At 44.0% G+C, this 19,770-nt stretch overlaps 1 protein-coding gene across 6 annotated transcripts in view; it reads left to right on the forward strand.

Moving 5' to 3' along the window:
- The first annotated feature begins 11,799 nt into the window (after positions 1-11,799).
- The window catches only part of LIN54 (lin-54 DREAM MuvB core complex component), an 87,052-nt gene continuing 79,081 nt past the window's right edge, over positions 11,800-19,770 (forward strand). For 3 of the 6 annotated variants that reach the window (XM_015138392.3, XM_028848456.2, XM_015138395.3), the window contains exon 1: positions 11,800-11,949. The gene's annotated coding sequence lies outside the window, so the exon portion shown is untranslated. Of the gene's footprint in view, positions 11,950-13,755; positions 14,252-19,770 lie in introns of those variants that run through there. The other 3 variants (XM_015138391.3, XM_028848455.2, XM_015138394.3) reach the window with 2 other exon arrangements.

Below are 19,770 nucleotides of genomic sequence, written 5' to 3' on the forward strand. Positions count from 1 at the left end.
ACAGGTGCCCATCACCGTGCCCATCTAATTTTTGTATTTTTAGTAGAGATGGGGTTTCACCATGTTGGCCAGGCTGGTCTCAGACTCCTGACCTCAAGTGATCTGCCCACCTCAGCCTCCCAAATTGCTGGGATTACAGGCATGAGTCACTGTGTCCAGCCAAAAAGAAAATCTTAAAGGCAGTCAGAAAAAAAAAAAAAAAAAAAAAAAAAAAAAAGGCACATTACTTACAGAGGAATTACAACAGACTTCTGGTCACAAATTACAACAGAGTTCTGGTCACAAATTATACACCTCAGAAGGTAATGGAGTGACATGCTAGCAGTGGAAGGGAAGGCTTCTGGACCTTACATTCTGATGGTTCTCCCTTGAAATGTCCCTTCCATTTGGGGATTATTCACTTAAACATTATTGCCCCCATAAACAGAAACTAATGGCCATGGTTCTCTCATAACATTCTGACACACATGTGGACATTAACTCCTCCTTTAATTTACCTGAGCAGCAGTGAATAACAGTTTATTAGTCCATTTTCATATGGCTATAAAGAACTGCCTGAAACTGGGTTATTTATTTATTTATTTATTTTTAAATTTTACTTTAAGTTCTGGGATACATGTGCTGAATGTGCAGGTTAGATACATAGGTATACATGTGCCATGGTGGTTTGCTGCACCTATCAACCCGTCATCTATGTTTAAGCATGCATTAGGTATTTCTTCTAATGCTATCCCTCCCCTTGCCCCCCACCCCCTGACAGGCCCCGGTATGTGATATTCCCCTCCCTATGTCCACGTGTTTTCATTGTTCAGCTCCCACTATGAGTGAGAACATGCAGTGTTTGGTTTTCTGTTCCTGTGTTAATTTGCTGAGAATGATGGTTTCCAGCTTCATCCATGTCCCTGCAAAGGACATGAACTCATTCTTTTTTATGGTTACATAGTATTCCATGGTGTATATGTGCCACATTTTATTTATCCAGTCTATCACTGATGGGCATTTGGGTTGGTTCCAAGTCTTTGCTATTGTAAATAGTGCTGCAATAAACACACGTGTACATGTGTCTTTATAGTAGAATGATTTATAATCCTTTGGGTACATACCCAGTAATGGGATTGCTGGGTCAAATGGTATTTCTGGTTCTAGATCCTTGAAGAATCACCACACTGTCTTCCACAATGGTTGAACTAATTTACACTCCCACCAACAGTGTAAAAGCATTCCTCTTTTCCTCTTTCTCTGCATCCTCACCAGCATCTGTTGTTTCCAGACTTTTTAATGATCGCCATTCTAACTGGCGTGAGATGGTATCTCATTGTGGTTTTCATTTTCTCTAATGACTGAGACTGGGTAATTTATAAAGGAAAGAGGTTTCATTTATTCAGTTCAAGTTCAGCACGACTAGGGAGGCCTCAGGAAAATTACAATCATGGCAAAAGGCAAAGGAGAAGCAAAGCACCTACTTCACAAGGTGGCAGCAAGGAGCAGTGCAGAGCAAAGAGGGAAGAGCCTCTTATGAAACCATCAGATCTCGTGAGAACTCACACACTATTATGAGAACAGCATGGGGGAGCTGCTCCCATGATTCAGTTACCTCCCACCTGGTCTCTCCCTTGACACGTGGGGATTATGGGGATTATGGGGATTACAATTCAAGATGAGATTTGGGTGGGGACACAAAGCCTAATCATATCAAACAGGATCATTGAGCAGTGGTTAAGATTTTCCTCAGGGTTAGGGAAAGCAAAAGGAAATTACACACATATGATGTGGCTGACCCAATGCTGGCAATGGCCTTTCCTCACCTCCCAGGTGAATCATGACAGTTTACGCCAGAGACTGCAAACATTTTCTATAAAAGGCCAAATAAAAAATGTAGACTTTAGGCCACATGTGGTCTCTGTGGCTGCTGCTTCTTTTTCTTCTACAGTCCTTTCAACATGTAAAAATCAAAACCAAAAATGTTTTTAGCTTATGGGCTGGACAAAAATCTAAGATTTTTATTTAGGCCACATATGGTCTCTTTAGTGTTGCAACAACTGCAGCAGTTGCTGCTATTGCTTTTTCCTCTATAATCCTTTAAAAATGTAAAACATACGTTCTTAGCTTGCAGTCTGGACAAAAATAGGCAATGAGCTGGATTTGGCCTGTGGGCCTTCCTTTGCTGACCCTTGCTCTAGGCCTTTTTTTTTTTTTTTTTGGCTACTGAATGGTTTGAGAACACATATATGGTCCAGGTTTGACCAGCACATCATGATAGAGAGCCTTCTGGGGAGCAGGTTTAACTTGCTTATAGAAAGAAGCACATGGGATGAATACTCTTCCTCTGAGGCTGATATCTGTGTATTGTGTGTAGTATTTTTTCTTTCTTTCTTTCTTTTTGAGACAGAGTTTGCTTTGTTGCCCAGGCTGGAGTGCAGTGGCACAATCTGGGCTCACTGCAACCTCCCTCCCAGGTTCAAGCAATTCTCGTGCCTCAGCCTCCTGAGTAGTTGGGATTACAGGTGACCGCCACCATGCCCTGTTGATTTTTTGCATTTTAGTAGAGATGGGGTTTCACCATGTTGCCCAGGCTGGTCTCAAACTCTTGAGCTCAGGCAGTCTGCCTGTCTCGGCCTCCCAAAGTGCTAGGCATGAGCCAACGCACCTGGCTGTATGTAGTATTTCTACGTATGATACTAGATGACAATCATGAGAAAGCAAGCCTAAGAACGAAGGGAAAACCTTGAGGATGGTGGCATGCAAAGGAAGTCAATGTCTTTGATGACATCTTTTCTCTGTAGAACTATCTTAGAAAAGCCTATTTCTATGCTATTCATTTTATGAGATATAAAGTATAAGCTACTGAAAGCAGCTTAGTTACTATAGTTAGGAAGTTACAATTTTGTAGCAGAGAGTTTTGTGGGTAGCTTTGTGAGTTCCAGGCCCCAGAAGTTTTACACTGGAGGAGCAAACAGCAGCAGTTTGATTGGATAAGAAAATTAACGCTATATAGGCATAGCAGTTTACATAAGACCAGTTACTTTTCTATGTCAAAGAAAAGGGTGTTTTCATGGAGAGTTTAAGATGTCGGGCTGGGCGCGGTGGCTCAAGCCTGTAATCCCAGAACTTTGGGAGGCTGAGATGGGCGGATCACGAGGTCAGGTGATCGAGACCATCCTGGCTAACATGGTGAAACCCCGTCTCTACTAAAAATACTAAAATTAGCCAAAAGTGGTGGCATGTGCCTGTAGTCCCAGCTACTCAGGAGGCTGAGGCAGGAGAATTGCTTGAATCTGGGAGGTGGAGGTTGCAGTGAGCTGAGATCACGCCATTGCCCTCCAGCCTGGGCAACAGAGTGAGACTCCGTCTCAAAAAAAAAAAAAAAAAAGATGTTAACATATTCTAATCCTCTCCTATCATGCAACACACCCAAGGGTCTTTATAGTTATCTTTTGTAGTTTGGATCATTGCTCCCAAATCTTTATTTCCTCTCTGTGCTAGAATGATATATCTACACATTTTGCATGTACCTTTGCAGTACCTTTCAATAGAGTAGAAAGAATATATTTTTTCCACCTCACTGATGTAGGGCTTTGGACATAGGACTTGTTTTGGCCAATGTAATGTGGACCGAAGTTACAGTGCACCAGTTGGTTGGGGATAGGGTAGCCTTAAAAAGGACATCATGGGCAAGGTTCGGTGGCTTATGCCTGTAATCCCGGCACTTTGGGAGGCTGAGGCAGCGAGTGGATTGCTTGAGGACAGGACTTCAAGACCAGCCTGGCCAATAGGGTGAAACTCTGTCTCTACAAAAAGTAAAAAATTAGCCGGGCATGGTGGTGCACACCTATAGTCCCAGCAACTTGGCAGGCTGAGGCAGGAGAATCACTTGAATCCAGGAGGCAGAGATTGCAGTGAGCTGAGACTGTACCACTGCACTCCAGCCTGGGTGACAGAGCGAGACTCTGTCTCAAAAAACAAAAATAAAAAAAATAAAAAGGACATCATATTTCCATTCACTGCTATGTTCTTGGGAACCACTAGAAGAAAGCATACCCCAGGTTGCTAATGCCCTATCAGCTTGGGCCCCAGAATTAAGATATGTGGAACCCAACCATAAGTCTGGGTTCTAACCTGGCCTAGCTGAGCCCAGCCTAGATCTGTGAACCTAGCCAATCCATGAGAAAAATAAATGCTTGTGTTTATAAGCCATGAAGAATTTTAAGGTGTTTTGTAATAAAGCCTCTACCTAGTTTCCAGTCTCTCTAGGGGCAGATATCTTCTTCTCCTGCTGGGTAAAAAGATGGGCACATTATCAAGTCAGCTGATTAGCAAACTAAAAAAAAAAAAAAAAGGTACATTCCTTCAAACACATTACATGCTTTGTGTCCAGATCCAGATGACCAAGGCTTACGGAGAGTAACCATTTTCCTCTCAGTCTGAGCTCCTGTATCATATCTCAAAATGTGTTTCTCTCTTCTCAGGATAACTGACATTAACCATATCTACTTCCTTCAAGGGAACCCACTCCTAACCACAGAAGTGGTTATACCCCTAGTAGCACAAGTACATCAGAACATTACAGAGAATCCTCTACTTCTATCCTTCTAATTAGAAAAACAAGCAAACAAAAACCTCTATTACATAGACAAATAAATCTTATTGTGAGAGGAAAAGCAAATGAATCCTACCTGCCATCAACAGATTATTTGAGTGGTTGATTTTATTTTTTGGGTGGCTTGACATTACTAATCACATTATATTACACAAAGTGAAAAACTTGGGGTATGTTCAAAGTGATACCAGTCTGCATTCCCTTATTCAAAACCTTTGGGGGCAAATGTGCTTTGGAATTGAAAATATTTTGGATTTTAGAGAAGAACATGCAGAAACCATTTTAACGTTCTCATTTTTTAAATCTTAAAACCAGTTTTAATGGGGTATAATTTACATATGCTAAAATGCATCCATTTAAGTATACCCAATGAATTTATGCCATTGTATACCCTTGTACAATCACAATCAGGGTCAAGAACATTCCCAACACCCCAGAAAGTTCCTTCCAGTCCCTTTGGTCATAATCAAATCCCACAATTAAACACACTGAGATTTCTACACTAACATATGTGAATATTGACACTAAATGGAATTAAGAATATTAATGCCTTATGTCATATTGGACCAGGTTTTCCCAATAAATAAGCTTGCCATAAGCTTTCAGAAACCTTTTAGTTTTCAAAACATCTTGGATCTTGAAATCATTGGTAAGAAATTATGGGCCTGTTGTAAAAAGAGTTATATCATAATGAAAAAGAAACAAAGGTGATAATTACTCTTACTTATACATGTTAACTGCTTGTATTAGAGACATCTGGGATTTATGAAAAACAAACTCAAGAACAAAGGACCTTCTGAATAATCTTTTGAAAACTAACCTATTTTAAGAAAATTTTATTAGTGTATACTATGTACCTAACAGTATACCTGGCACATAATAGATACCCAGTGATACCTTTTTATTTTTTTTCTGATGATTCTACCCAGCTCATTTCTCCATACTCCTGTCTTTATTTATTTATTATTATTTTTTTTGAGATGGAGTTTTGCTCTTGTCACCCAGGCTGGAGTGCAATGGCGCCATCTCTGCTCACTGCAACCTTCACTTTCCAGGTTCAAGTGATTCTCCTGTCTCAGCCTCCCGAGTAGCTGGGATTACAGGCATGCGCCACCACGCCCAGTTAATGTTTGTATTTTTAGTAGAGACGGGGTTTTACCATGTTGGTCAGGCTTGTCTCAAACTCCTGACCTCAGGTGATCTACCTGCCTTGGCCTCCTAAAGTGCTAGGATTACAGGTGTGATCCACTGTGCCTGGCCTCCTGTCTTTTTTTATATTAATATTTTCCTCAGAAACCTCCTCTGTTTATTTAAAAAGCTCTGATTTTTTTTCTTGTTTATTATCTGTCACATCTTCTAGAACTGTCCAATACTGTCTATTTATTTTTTATAGAGACAGGGTCTCATTCTGTCATCCAGGTTGGAGTACAATGGTGTGATCATGGCTCACTGTAATCTTGAACTCCTGGGCTCAAGCCATCCTCTCACCTCAGCCTCCCAAGTAGCTAGGACTTTAGGCATGTGCCACCATGCCTGGCTAATTTTTTTATATCACTTTTTTTTGTAGAGAGTGCTTCTCACTATGTTGCCGAGACTGGTCTTGAACTCCTGGGCTCAAGTGATCCTCCAGCCTCAGCCTCCCAGAGTGCTGGGATTATGGACGTAAACCACCACTCTGGCCATATGTGGCTATTTAAATTTAAATTAATGGCAATTAAAATGAAAAAGTCAGTTCTTTTAGCCACGCTAGCCACATTTCAGTTGCTTGATAGCCACATGTGGCTAGTGGCTACAGTATCAGATAGTGCAGAATAGTTCCACCATTGCAGAATGTTCCATTGGACAGAATTGTGCTGTCTTGTTCACCACATTATTTTTAGTGCCTTGCACAGACGTTGGGATCCAGTAGATAATCAACAAATATTTGCTGAATAAATGTTTTTAGTTCATCTGGAAACACCATCATGCAAATGTAAAGCATAGAGTTTCTTCTGAAATAGATGTTTGAATAGCAGAGGTTTTTGGTGTTTGTTTTGTTTGTTTGTTTGTTTGTTTGTTTGGGACAGAGTCTCGCTGTTGCCCAGGCTGGAGTTCTGTGGTGCAATTATAGTTCACTGCAACCTTAAACTGCTGGGTTCAAGCAATCTTCTGTCTTAGCTCCCACGTAGCTGGGACTACAGGTATGTTTCACCATGGCCAACTAATTTTTAAATGTTTATTTTGTAGAGACAAGGTCTTGCTATGTTGAACAGGCTTTTTTTTTTTTTTTTTTTTTTTTTTTTTTTTTGAGACAGAGTCTTACTCTGTCGCCCAGGCTGGAGTGCAGTGGTGGGATCTCGGCTCATGGCAACCTCTGCCTTCCAGGTTCAAGTGATTCTCCTGCCTCAGCCTCCCTAGTAGCTGGGATTACAGGCACGCACCACCACGCCCAGCTAATATTTTGTATTTTTAGTAGAGACAGGGTTTCACCATATTGGGCAGGCTGGTCTGGAATTCCTGACCTCAGGTGATCCACTTGCCTCGGCCTCCCAAAGTGCTGGGATTATAGGCATGAGCCACTGCATCTGACCTAAAATTATTTATTTGAGAAAGTAAGGCCGGTCGCAGTGTCTCACGCCTGTAATCCCAGCACTTTGGGAGGCTGAGGCAGGTGGATTATGAGGTCAGAAGACAGAGGTCATCCTGGCTAACACAGTGAAACCCCATTTCTACTAAAAACACAAAAATTAGCCGGATGTGGTGGCACGCCCCTGTAGTCCCAGCTACTTGGAAGGCTGAGGCAGGAGAATCACTTGAACCCGGAAGGTGGAGGTTGCAGTGAGCCAAGATTGCGCCACTGCACTCCAGCTTGGGCGACAGAGAGAGACTCTGTCTCGAAAAAAAAAAAAAAAAAAAGTAAAAGATTAGATTAGATTTAGACTCTATTTAGTTTTGATTATTAATAGCTTTCAGACATTGGGCGCTTACTATATGCCAGGCACTGTTCTCAGTGTTTTACACACATTACCTCATTAATTTTCACAATAACCTTGTGATGTATGCACCATTCTCAATTTACAGATAAGGACACTAAGACACAAGAGGAAAGTACACAAGAGGAAAGTTGCCCAAGTTCACAGAGCTATTATGTGGAGGGCCAGGATTTAAGCCTAGGCCGTCTGGCTCCAGATGCCATGCAATTTACTGTAACACTTTGAACTCTTTATGATTATTTTTAATAAGGGCTTTTAAAATGAACGCTTTATGAGGCCGGATGCGGTGGCTCACACCTGAAATCCCAACACTTTGGGAGGCTGAGGAGGGTGGATCATGTGAGGTCAGGAGTTCGTGACCAACCTGGCCAACATGGTGAAAACCCATCTCTACTAAAAATATGAAAAAAAAAAAAAATTAGCTGTGTATGGTGGCCCCTGAGCCTGTAATCCCAGCTACTTGGGACTCTGCCTGAGGCAGGAGAATCACTTGAACCCGGGAGGCGAAAGTTGCAGTGGGTCGAGATCGAGGAACTGCCTTCCAGCCTGGCCAGAGCAAGACTCAAAAAACAAAACAATACCAAACAAAAAACAGGAAAAATAACTATTTATGATTATTTTTATTTTCATTTATTTATTTTTATTTTTAGATGGAATCTTGCTCTGTCCCAGGCTAGAGTGCAACGGTGTGATCTTAGCTCACTGCAACCTCTGCCTCCCGGATTCAAGCTATTCTCCTGCCTCAGCCGCCTGAGTGGCTGGGATTACAGGAGCCCACCACCACACCCGGCTAATTTTTGTATTTTTAGTAGAGATGGGGTTTCACCATGTTGGCCAGGCTGGTCTTGAACTCCTGACCTCATGATCCACCTACCCCGGCCTCTCAAAGTGTTGGGATTACAGCGTCAGCCACCGCGCCTGGCCTCTATGATTATTATTATTATTTTTATTTTTTGAGACGGAGTCTCACTCTGTCACCCAGGCTGGAATGCAGTGGCACCATCTTGGCTCACTGCAAACTTCACCTCCCGGGTTCAAGCAATTCTCCTGCCTCAGCCTCCCGAGTAGCTGGGATTACAGGTGTCTGTCACCACGCCTAGCTAATTTTTGTATTTTTAGTAGAGGCAGGGTTTCACTATGTTGGTCAGGCTGGTCTGGAACCCCTCACCTCGTGATCCACCTGCCTCGGCCTCTCGGCCTCCCAAAGTGCTGGGATTACAGGCCTGAGCAACCGCCCCCGGCCTGATTGTTTTTAATAAGGACCATTTAGTCTCCTTCTTCCCATATATTACACCTCTTCTTTCTTTTTTTCTTATTTAACTTACCTAGGATACCCTCAAAAATGGTAAATAATAGCTACTATATCCCTGCCTCCTTGTTGAGTCTCTGATTTTAAGGTGAATGCCTCTGCCATTTCACTGAAATGTATGGTGTTGCTCTCTGATGATTATCTTGCTCCAATTAAGGAAACATTCTTTTATTTCTAGTTTACTAAGAATTTTAAAAATTCAGAGTGGTTGCCGGGCGCGGTGGCTCACGCTTGTAATCCCAGCACTTTGGGAGGCCAAGGTGGGCAGATCACGAGGTCAGGAGATCAAGGCCATTCTGGCTAACACAGTGAAACCCCGTCTCCACTAAAAATACAAAAAAATTAGCTGGGCGTGGTGGCGGGCGCCTGTAGTCCCAGCTACTCGGGAGACTGAGGCAGGAGAATGGCGTGAACCCGGGAGGCGGAGGTTGCAGTGAGCCGAGATCGCGCCACTGCACTCCAGCCTGGGTGAAAGGGTGAGACTCTGTCTCAAAAAAAAAAAAAAAAAAAAAAAATTCAGAGTGGTTGTTGAATGTTATACAGTGTATCTCTAGAGACTATCATTTGGTTTTTCTCCTTCAGTCTAATAAATTATACTTGTAGATTTCTTAATGTTAGATCACTGTTTATGCTAAACCACATACTTTGTCATGATGTAAATTCTTTTCTTTTTTTTTTTTGAGACGGAGTCTGGCTCTGTTGCCCAGGCTGGAGTGCAGTGGCGTGATCTCGGCTCACTGCAACCTCTGCCTCCCAGGTTCACACCATTCTCCTGCCTCAGCCTCCCGAGTAGCTGGGACTACAGGCGCCCGCCACCACGCCCGGCTAATTTTTTTTATGTGTTTAGTAGAGACGGGGTTTCATCGTGTTAGCCAGGATGGTCTCAATCTCCTGACCTCGTGATCCACCTGCCTCAGACTCCCAAAGTGCCCGGATTACAGGCATGAGCCACCGCGCCCGGCTTGTAAATTCTTTTTACTACCACATTGCTGGAATTTGATAACTTTTTTTTTTTTTTGAGAGTCTCACTCTGTTACCCAGGCTGGAGTGCACTGGTATGACCTCGGCTCACTGCAAACTCTGCTTCTCGGGTTCAAGTGATTCTCCTGCCTCAGCCTCCTGAGTAGCTGGTACTACAGGCGCATTCCACCATGCCCGGCTAATTTTTGTATTTTTAGTAGAGGCAGGGTTTCCCCATGTTGGCCAGGCTGGTCTCAAACTCCTGACCTCAGGTGATCCACCTGCCTCAGCCTCCCAAAGCGCTGGGATTACAGGTGTGAGCCACTGCGCCTGGTCTGATAATATCTTAATTCTTTTTATTTAAAAAAAAATTATTTTGTAGAGATGGAATCTCACTACGTTGCCCAGGCTGGTCTCAAACTCCTGGCCTCAACCCATCCTCCTGCTTCGGTCTCCCAGAGTCCTGCGATTACAGGTGTGAGCCACAGCACCAGATCAATAACATCTAAATAATCAATTTTCCCTTCATAACAAAATCATAGTGAGAAAGGAAGTTTCCCTTCTCTTTTTTGGGCACTGTTTGTCTTGGGTTTTAGTATGAGAGTTATGCTGCCTTGTGGAATAAACTGGGAAAGGGTCTCCCTTTTTTGAGATTTGTTTGGTCTCTCTAAAATCTAGCCAGTTTTGGGTACCCCATCGCACTCTCTTCTTCCTTCCAGTGGTGCGCCAACAGTACCATCAATCATTTTACCATGAGGATTTCTCACACTAGCTCTCAAGGTTCCTCATAAAGTGGGCTCACAATGCTGATCTCCAACAAAGCCTTTGTGTCTTTCAACTTTATCACATTCCTTGCACATGTCACAGACCTTACCATTTTCAAGGCTTTGCTAATTTCATGACATCTGCCTTGTTAAATCCTGACTATTAGTGTTTGGGCTGGTACTGGGTGTTGATTATGGCACAAGGGAACTAACATTTTAGGCAGAGACAGTGTACCTGCTTAGCACCCTTCATTTTATTTAATCATCAGAATTCTGGGAAGTTTTGTTATTTTTATTTGCTGGATAGGAAAATAAACGTTATACACTAATAAACGGAGGTGCCACTAAATACCAGTACCGCTTGATTCCAAAGTGATTGCTGCCTCCACTAGTTTCACCTCCTCCATTGTGTTCCCTAGGTAGTCTCTGATGCTGACCTGTATGTCCTCCGTGCTCCATTAGCAAATTATACACTGTACCGCACCATCTTACATTTACACTCTTGTATTTTCTATTTTTTCATATCTGTAGTGCTTGTCTCACACACAGCAGTTAATAATCTCTCAGAATATTTTTTCTTTTTCCCCTCAGAATGATCTCTCAGCGTCTGGTCATCCGACTCCGTATTTGGATATCATATAAATCGCGGGAAAAAATAAAAGGTGATTAAATACAAATAATTTTGACTGTGTTAGTCTTAGCTGTGTGTTGCAAGAAAAAAACAAAAGGTCTCTTTCAAAATAAGTTTAACTCTCAATGATCTCCCTGGGGCTTTTTAGCGACCCCTGCAAAATTAGTGCCTAAAAACACAGTGACTTGGCATTTGTGACTACTGATCACCTCCTCACTCAAGCACATCAAACAGCGGGATATCCTGGAAGTCGCACCTACAGCTCACACTTCCTAACAAGGAAAGCTAGACGAAGGGACGGTCTTTCCCAACAGCAGCGCGATGCGGGTCCTCCCCCCACCAGCTTCAGTGGGATGGAACATTCCGTGCGATCACTTTGACCGGGCGCCACTCGGAGTCACGTGGAGCTGTAGCGCCCCGGCGGAGCCGGGCGGAATAACGCGGGCTCGGGTTGCCAAGAGGAGGGGCGAGGCACCGCGGAAGAGGCGGAGCGAAGGAAGCCGGCCGTGGGGCGGGGTGCTGAGCGCAGGGGCGGGCAGAGAGGGGCGCGCGGGCGGGGAGGGCCCGGCGTATTATGGGATGCGGCGGTGGAATGGCGCTGGGCGCGTGATTTTGAACAAACCCTGGTCTGTGTCTCGGAGGCGCCGCCGCCGCCGCTGCTGCTGGGAGCCCAGGGAGCGCCGCGCGACTAGGAGGCGGCGGCGCCGCCGGCTTTGGTGAGTGTCAGCCGCCGGGATGGGGGCTACTGGGCGGGCGGGCGGGAAGGGGGAACCGGCCCCCGCTGCGAGTGGCTGCGCGGGCGGAGAGCGCTGGACCGCTCCCTCCGGGAGCCCGGGCCGGTGGGCCTTGGCGGGGAGCGGGAACCCGCCAGCGGGGTCAGCCGCGCCCCTTCCCTGGGCTGCGGGGGGCGGAGGATCCTCGGGGCTCCGTCTCTTCCCGCCGGCTCCCGGGAGGGTGGCTGTCACCCGGCAGGGCCAGCGCTCGGCCAGCCGCCTGCCTGGCGGTCTGGAGGAAGGGCTCCCGCGGCTGTTGACACGCACACTGCGCGACCCAACAAGCCGGCCGTGGCTGCCCCGGGTTTCTGGGAACCGGTTTTGCTGCTGTGTCATTTTGTGCCAGTCCCTCCTCTCCCTACTGCCCGCCGCCGCGTTCTTCCTATGCCCCTTTGTATAGGCTCTTGTTCGTGCGTGTCCGTTTTCCTCGCGAAGCCCACCAGCCAAATGTCATAATGTTCCCGAGGTGCACGGGGGAAGGGAGCGGGCCGGGACTTAGCTTGGACAGCAACGGTAAACAACCAAGCAGAGTGCGGATGGACGGGGCCGTCAGTAGGGAAATGAAGTTTAAAGATGAAGTAACTGATAACACTTTACACTCTCAGCATCTGGCAGTCTGCATATAAAAACAGCAATTGGGGTGGGTGGTAGACAGCCCTTGTTGAAGGCTGAATCTACCGACTTTTATATGGAGTTGCCATTGAAACAAGGTAGGGAAATGAAATGACTTTTTCAACTTCAACCTTAATCTTCTTACACTAACTTAGACAGTAGAGTGGCCCTGTTCGCAGCCTTGAAATTCAGTTTGCCCAGAGCTTATATTGTAGTTGAATGATAAAGAATTAAGTTTTTGGTTGGTTAACTCTTTTTGAAATTGACAAAGGCAGCCAGTTTCCTTTTTTTTTTTTTTTTTAAGTGTTGGTCTCAGAAGAAGCCTTGCAGCTTATGTTTTGTTATTTTTTAAATGATTAAGAATTATCTCTGTTCTCTTTTGGTTACTTATTCAACTGACTGATGACAGGAGCTGTTAACTCTCACTTACCTAGTAGGTAACTCTAGGGTCTTGTTCTGAAGCAAGCTGTTTATTTTCACTGTATTGAACAAATATATCAGCAGCAGATGGTTTTTTTTTTTTTAATTTGATGACTTAGATCCTAAAAACATTTGGCAAATACTTTTAGCTTAGAGTTATATTTTCAATATTTTAGAAATTGATCATTCATGAATGTTTCTACAATTAGTTCAATACATTTTAAATCTAGTTGCGCTTTGACGTCTTAAACCGATGACAGATTGGAAGTCACAGTGTTCATGGACAGAAATGACCAGATAAAATTAAGTTGGAGAGGAAGACAGCTCAGAACTTTATTTTTTAAAATGAAGTGTTTTGACCAGCTCACCTGCATGAGGAGTGCTGCCTGTAATTGACAAAGGTGTCAAAGGTCGAACATGCATATGGAAATAGCTCATCCTGTCAAAGTAGTTCCGCAGGTGGGGTAAAATGTCAAAGTTGGTGAATGACATTAAGGGTCTTCACAGTGTTTTTGGTACCTGAGATAGCCACAGTGAATAAAACGCATTCCACCATCTCTCTCAAGTTGCTGCTCTGAAAATAAAAGAGTTTGGGTTCTTTATTGTCCTTATGCCACCCTCCGCATGGCTTTTGGTCTTGCAAACAAAAATATGCCGGACTTGGGACCCCGCAGGTGGCGCGACTTCCTTTGGCGTCCCTGCGGGGGCCCGTGCTCCGCCCGGGGGTGAAAGGTCTCGGCGTAGCCGGTGTGCACTTGCACGGCCCTTGTGCGTTTGAAGGTTGGCGGGGCGGCGGGAGGCTTCCCCGGATATGTGGGTGTGCGCCTCCCGGGAGGGGCGGGCGGGGAGGGGAGGAGGAAGGGGGAGGTTACTGGTGGTGGCGGCGGCGGCGGCGGCGGCCCGGGCTCCGGCTGTCGGGGAAGCTGCTGAGCTGTGATGGTGATGACGAGGTGAAAATGGCGGATCTTTCGAAATACAATCCCGGCCCCTGACATACCAGAGGCGGCGGCGGCGGCGACGTCGCCACCCCGGCTCCCTTCTCGGGCCCCGGGTACCCTGAAGCGCTCCAGTTTGGACAAACTGGGAAAGGAAGCTGTTGGCCAGAGCTATCGTGCACGGGCAAAACAAGCCCCGCCGGGGCTCGGGATTGCCCAGGACCTTCTGGAGCCCCCACCTCGGAGCCCGAGGGAGGAGAAAGCGGCAGCCGCTGGAGGTAGAGGAGGAGGGGGTACCCGAGGGCTTCTCTGTCTGGAGATCTCTTTATTTGGGGGGATGGGGGTGGGTGGGGAAAGAACTGCGCTGTGGATCAAGGAATGACTTGTCCGGAGTGCGAAGAATCAGTAGCCTCGTCATGACATCAACATTATTCTTTGAGTGTTAAGAGGGCTCCAGTTTGCTCTTATACCTAAGGCTGCTGCTGAGGCCTAGAGGAACCGCTAGCACTTAGCATGATTTCCTGATACAATTTTTAAAACAGCCACTCTGGCGGGTGTTGCTTTGATGGTGTTCAGCAGTTCTTGGGGTTGTATGTTTCTTTAGGGAGGCAGAGCATTGGCATTTTATTCTGCATTTAAGGTCTGTGTCTTAGATCCTAGTCTGTAACTTGTTGGGGTGTGGATGTTCACATTTTATAGAATAGGGACCAGTTTTGTAAGAATTAGAAAAAAAATTTTTAATGCTCTGTTATCCATAGAGTAACCTCTTTGCCCCTGCCATTTGGCAAATAACAATTGAGATACTGTCAGTCATATTTTATACCCATGCTTTTCAGGGAAGTTCTTCTCTATACCCACCCTCCTGCCCCCGCCACTCTAGTTCATGAATTCAGAGAGTAAAGTTATGAAAAATTTTGCGGTAGATTTTATAATGCAAATGAAATACAGCTTTAGGAGCTCTCTTTTGGTCCTGAGTTTTACCTTCATTGTTAGGGAGAGTTGTGATGGCGTGACGCAAGCATTTGTTGTGAGTACATTAAGTTGGTAAAGATAAATTGAGACCTCTGTTATTTCTAAATGCTGGAGTGTTTAGCCTAGCCCTTTGTTTAGAGAGCTGTATTGATTGACTATAACAGCCACTGTTTTATTAGGTTATCTAAAGACCCATGTAAGTTTTAGGTTATGCTGAAAGATCCCTAAGGAGTCGGTGTCCTTGCACACAACACTAGTGTTATGGAAAAGTTATATGTGAAACAAATGTTTAGGCTGGGCAAAAAAATTTTTGTTTGTTAATTTGGACCCTATGCTTTTCCCCAAGCTTTTTTGAGTCAATGACATTGAGTGTATAATGAACAGAGAGATTAGTATTTGAGGAATGCCCATGGGTAATGTTTATGATTAGCCCTAAATTTCCTTATTCAAATTGTCTTCAGAGAGTATATGTGATATTATTTCCTTATTCAAATTGTCTACAGAGAGTATATGTGAACACACTATGCCATAGTGTGTCATTTATCACAAATTTTGTAGTGTACTTAGAGGGGAAAAATTTTGTGTGAATGGATGTGTATAGTTTGGATGTCTGGCTTTCACTTACTAGAAGAATAAGAGACCCAAAAAATTTTTTAGGACAAATACCTGAGAGGTACTCAGAAGATTTAATGATAATGATAATGATTATTTTTTAAAAATAATTTGTCTGATGCTGTATTATTCAGTAGGTATTTGGTTTTGTCTTTTTAAAATTACAGTTTTTATGTTGCAGTTATTTAACCCATGCCTTATAGCTGCTGACTTAGTAGCAAGACTAAGAATTTTAAAAGTAATTAAAATAGGGGGATTAAAAAGCTTTTTCATTGACTTTCTTTTAATCACAGAGGGCTATTGTCTCTTTGTGATTCTTTGTGATTGTCTTTAAAGACCAGTTTTCATATTGTCCTGGTTAGAACAATTGTGTATTAATAATTAAAAATGTGTTAGAAAGAAATGAAGCAAGAATTATACCACCAGAGATAGTCCAGTGTTCATTTTTGGGGGGAAGAGTATTATAGATTTTCACTACTTTTTCTTTTTTTTTTTTTATTTCGAGACAGAGTTTCGCTGTGTTGCCCTGGCTAGAGGGCAGTGGTGAGATCTCAGCTCACTGCAAGCTCCGCCTCCCGGGTTCAGCCATTCTCCTGCCTCAGCCTCCTGAGTAGCTGGGACTACAGGCGCCCACGACTGCACCTGGCTAATTTTTTGTATTTTTAGTAGAGATGGTGTTTCACCATGTTAGCCAGGATGGACTCGATCTCCTCACCTCATGATCCACCTGCCTCGGCCTCCCAAAGTGCTGGGATTACAGGCGTGAGCCACCGCGCCTGGCCGATTTTCACTGCTTTTTCAAACATTATTATTGGGTGTCTATTATGTGTCATATAGTATGCTAGGGATAGTGGATAAAATAACCTCAATATCATTACCTCAGGGAACTTACAGTTTAAGAATCACTGGAGGTGAAGTTGGAAGGATCTATTCAGTGGGGCCTTGCTGCAAAAGGCCTTAAGAGTTACAGAAAATGTAACTTAGTGTAGGAGAATGACAACCTCAGAGATATACTTCAGAAGATAAATCATGTACATATAGCTTTTATGTAGAATGCATTACAGGTGAGAGGAGATGGAGGTAAAAACACCATAGTAGGCTTCAGGATTTAGAGATTTAGACACGATTGGTTACAGGCAGATAGAGTCATGGTGAAGGTGTAATCTGCATAATATATGACAGATTAATATTTCTATGGAAAGAAGAGATGTCAACGACCATACAATCGTAAGCCCTGGTGTTTGATAGAAATTTTTTTTTTTTTTTTTAATGAGATGGGGTCTTACTCTGTCACCCAGGTGAGGGTGCAGTGGATCTCAGCTCACTGCAACCTCTGCCTCCCAGGCTCAAGAGATACTCCCACCTCAGCCTCATGAGTAGCTGGGACCACAGGCATGGGCCACCACGCTCGGCTAATTTTTTGTATTTTTGGTAGAGACAGGGTTTCACCATGTTGGCCAGGCTGGTCTCAAACTCCTGAGCTCAGGCTATCTACCTGACTCACCCTCCCAAAGTGCTGGAATTACAGGCGTTAGCTACCACGTCCGGCCATTTGGTAGACTATTGAATGCTGTAAAACAATAGGGAAATCAGAAGGAGAAGCTAATTTAGATAAACAGGAAAATAACTTTGAGTTACAGCATACCTCATAACTATCTTCACAGTAACCCTGTAAGTAAACTGAAGCTCAGAGATGTTATTATTGACTCGGATTACGTGATAAGCAACTAGGAGAGCCATGATTTGGAAACAGATCTTTTCTGATTTTGAATCTCCATGTTTTTTCCATCATGTTAATCATAAGCATGAATAATATAGAGTTCCCTTTTTTATTTTTATATATTTGTTCAGTTTTATAGGCTGTGTTATTCTCATTCTTGGGTACAATGCCTATCCCTTGAGTATGTGAATAAATGAATAGCATTTATTTGTTATTTCACTCAATTATATAATCTTTTTTTAAATTTTATTTTTATGTATTTATTTTTTGAGACGGAGTCTCATTCTGTTGCCCAGGCTGGAGGGTAGTGGTGTGATCTCTGCTCACTGCAGCCTCCACCTCCTGGGTTCAAGCGATTCTCTTGCCTCAGCCTCTTGAGTAGCTGGGATTACAGGCACCCGCCACCATGCCCGGCTACTTTTTGTATTTTTACTAGAGATGGGGTTTCACCATGTTGGCCAGGCTGGTCTTGAACTCCTGACCTAAGGTGATCCACCAACCTCAGCCTCCCAAAGTGGTAGGATGTGAGCCATCATGCCTGGCCCATTTCTTTTTTTTATTATGGTGTTAATTCACACCCTTTGAAATACATTGTGAAATTCATGTAATTATCGTGTAGCAAAGACTTTATGGAAAGTAAGTTACAAAGTTAAGGAAGCTCACCTAAATAGAATGGGAGTAGTGCAGCAGATACTTCATATACATTTAAATATGAGTGGCAGAAGCTCAAATTTAAATACTATATACTTGAACATAGACTTTAAAGGTATGTGACTAATTTGGAATTCACCTTTTTTTCCAGCTTTTATTTTAGGTTCAAGGGGTACATGTGCAGTTCTGTTACCTGGGTATATTGCATGATGCTGAGGTTTGCAGTATGAATGGTCCTGTCACCCAGGCACTGAGCATAGTATCCAATAGTTTTTCTTTTATTCTTTTTTTTTTTTTTTTTTTTTTTGAGATGGAGTCTCGCTCTGTCGATTGCAGTGGTGCAATCTTGGCTCACTGTAACTTCTGCCTCCCAGGTCCGAGCTATTCTCCTGTCTCAGCCTCCGGAGTAGCTGGGACTACAGGTGCATGCCATCACGTCTGGCTAATTTTTTGTATTTTTAGTAGAGATGGGGTTTCACCATGTTAGCTGGGATGATCCTGATCTCCTGACCTCGTGATCCACCCGCCTCAGCCTCCCAAAGTGCTGGGGTTACAGGTGTGAGCCACTGTGCCCAGCCAATAGTTAGTTTTTCAACCCTTGACCCCCTCCCTATGTCCCCAGTAGTCCTCAGTTTCCATTGTTGCCATCTTTATGTTCATGAGTACCCAATGTTTAGCTCCCACTTATAAGTGAGAATTTGTGGTATTTAGTTTTCTGTTTCTATGTTAATTTGCTTAGGATAATGGCCTCCAGCTACATCCATGTTGCTGCAAAGGACGTGGTTTCTTTCTTTTTTTTTTTTTTTTTTTTTTTTTTTACGGTGTCTTGCTCTGTCTCCCAGGCTGGAGTGCAGTGGCGCGATCTCGGCTCACTGCAAGCTCCGCCTCCCAGGTTCAGGCCGTTCTCCTGCCTCAGCCTCCCCAGTAGCTGGGACTACAGGCGCCCGCCACCAGGCCCGGCTAATTTTTTTTGTATTTTTAGTAGAGATGGGGTTTCACCGTGTTAGCCAGGATGGTCTTGATCTCCTGACCTCGTGATCCACCTGCCTCGGCCTCCCAAAGTGCTGGGATTACAGGCATGAGCCACCGCACCCGGCGGTTTCTTTCATTTTTATGGCTACGTAGTATTTCATATTGTATATGTACCACATTTTCCTTATCCAGTCACCATTGATGGGCACCCAGCTTGATTCCATGTCTTTGATGTTGTGAGTAGTGCTGCGATGACCATGCAGGTGCATGTGTCTTTCTGGCGTAAACATTTATTTTCTTTTAGGTATGTACCCAGTAATGTGATTGCTGGGTCAAATGGTAGTTCTCTTTCAAATTCTTTGAGAAGTCACCAAGCTGCTTTCTACAGTGGCTGAACTAATTTACATTTTCACCAACAGTGTGTAAGTGTTCCCACGACCTCTCCAGCATCTATTTTTTGACTTTTTTTTTTCTGAGATGGAGTCTCACCCTGTTGCCCAGGCTGGCGTGCAGTGGTGTGATTTCAACTCACTGCAACCTCTGCCTCCCGTGTTCAAGTGATTGTCCTAGCTCAGCCCCCTGCGTAGTTGGGACTACAGGTGCGCTCCACCATGCCCAGCTAATTTTTGTAGAGGCGGGCTTTCCCCATGTTGGCCAGGCTGTTCGCAAACTCCTGGCCTCAAGTGATCCGCCTGCCTTAGTCCTCCAAAGTGTTGGGATTACAAGCGTGAGTCACCATGCCTGGACCCTGTTTTTTGATTTTTTAATAATAGCGATTTACAGATCCCTTTTAAAGGAAACAAAAATTGTGAATCCCCAGTATTTTATTAAAATATTTACTAACTTATTTTATTAAAATATTAAAATATT

The sequence above is a fragment of the Macaca mulatta genome, chromosome 5 (genome assembly GCF_049350105.2).
Source record: "Macaca mulatta isolate MMU2019108-1 chromosome 5, T2T-MMU8v2.0, whole genome shotgun sequence".
Lineage (NCBI taxonomy): Eukaryota > Metazoa > Chordata > Mammalia > Primates > Cercopithecidae > Macaca > Macaca mulatta.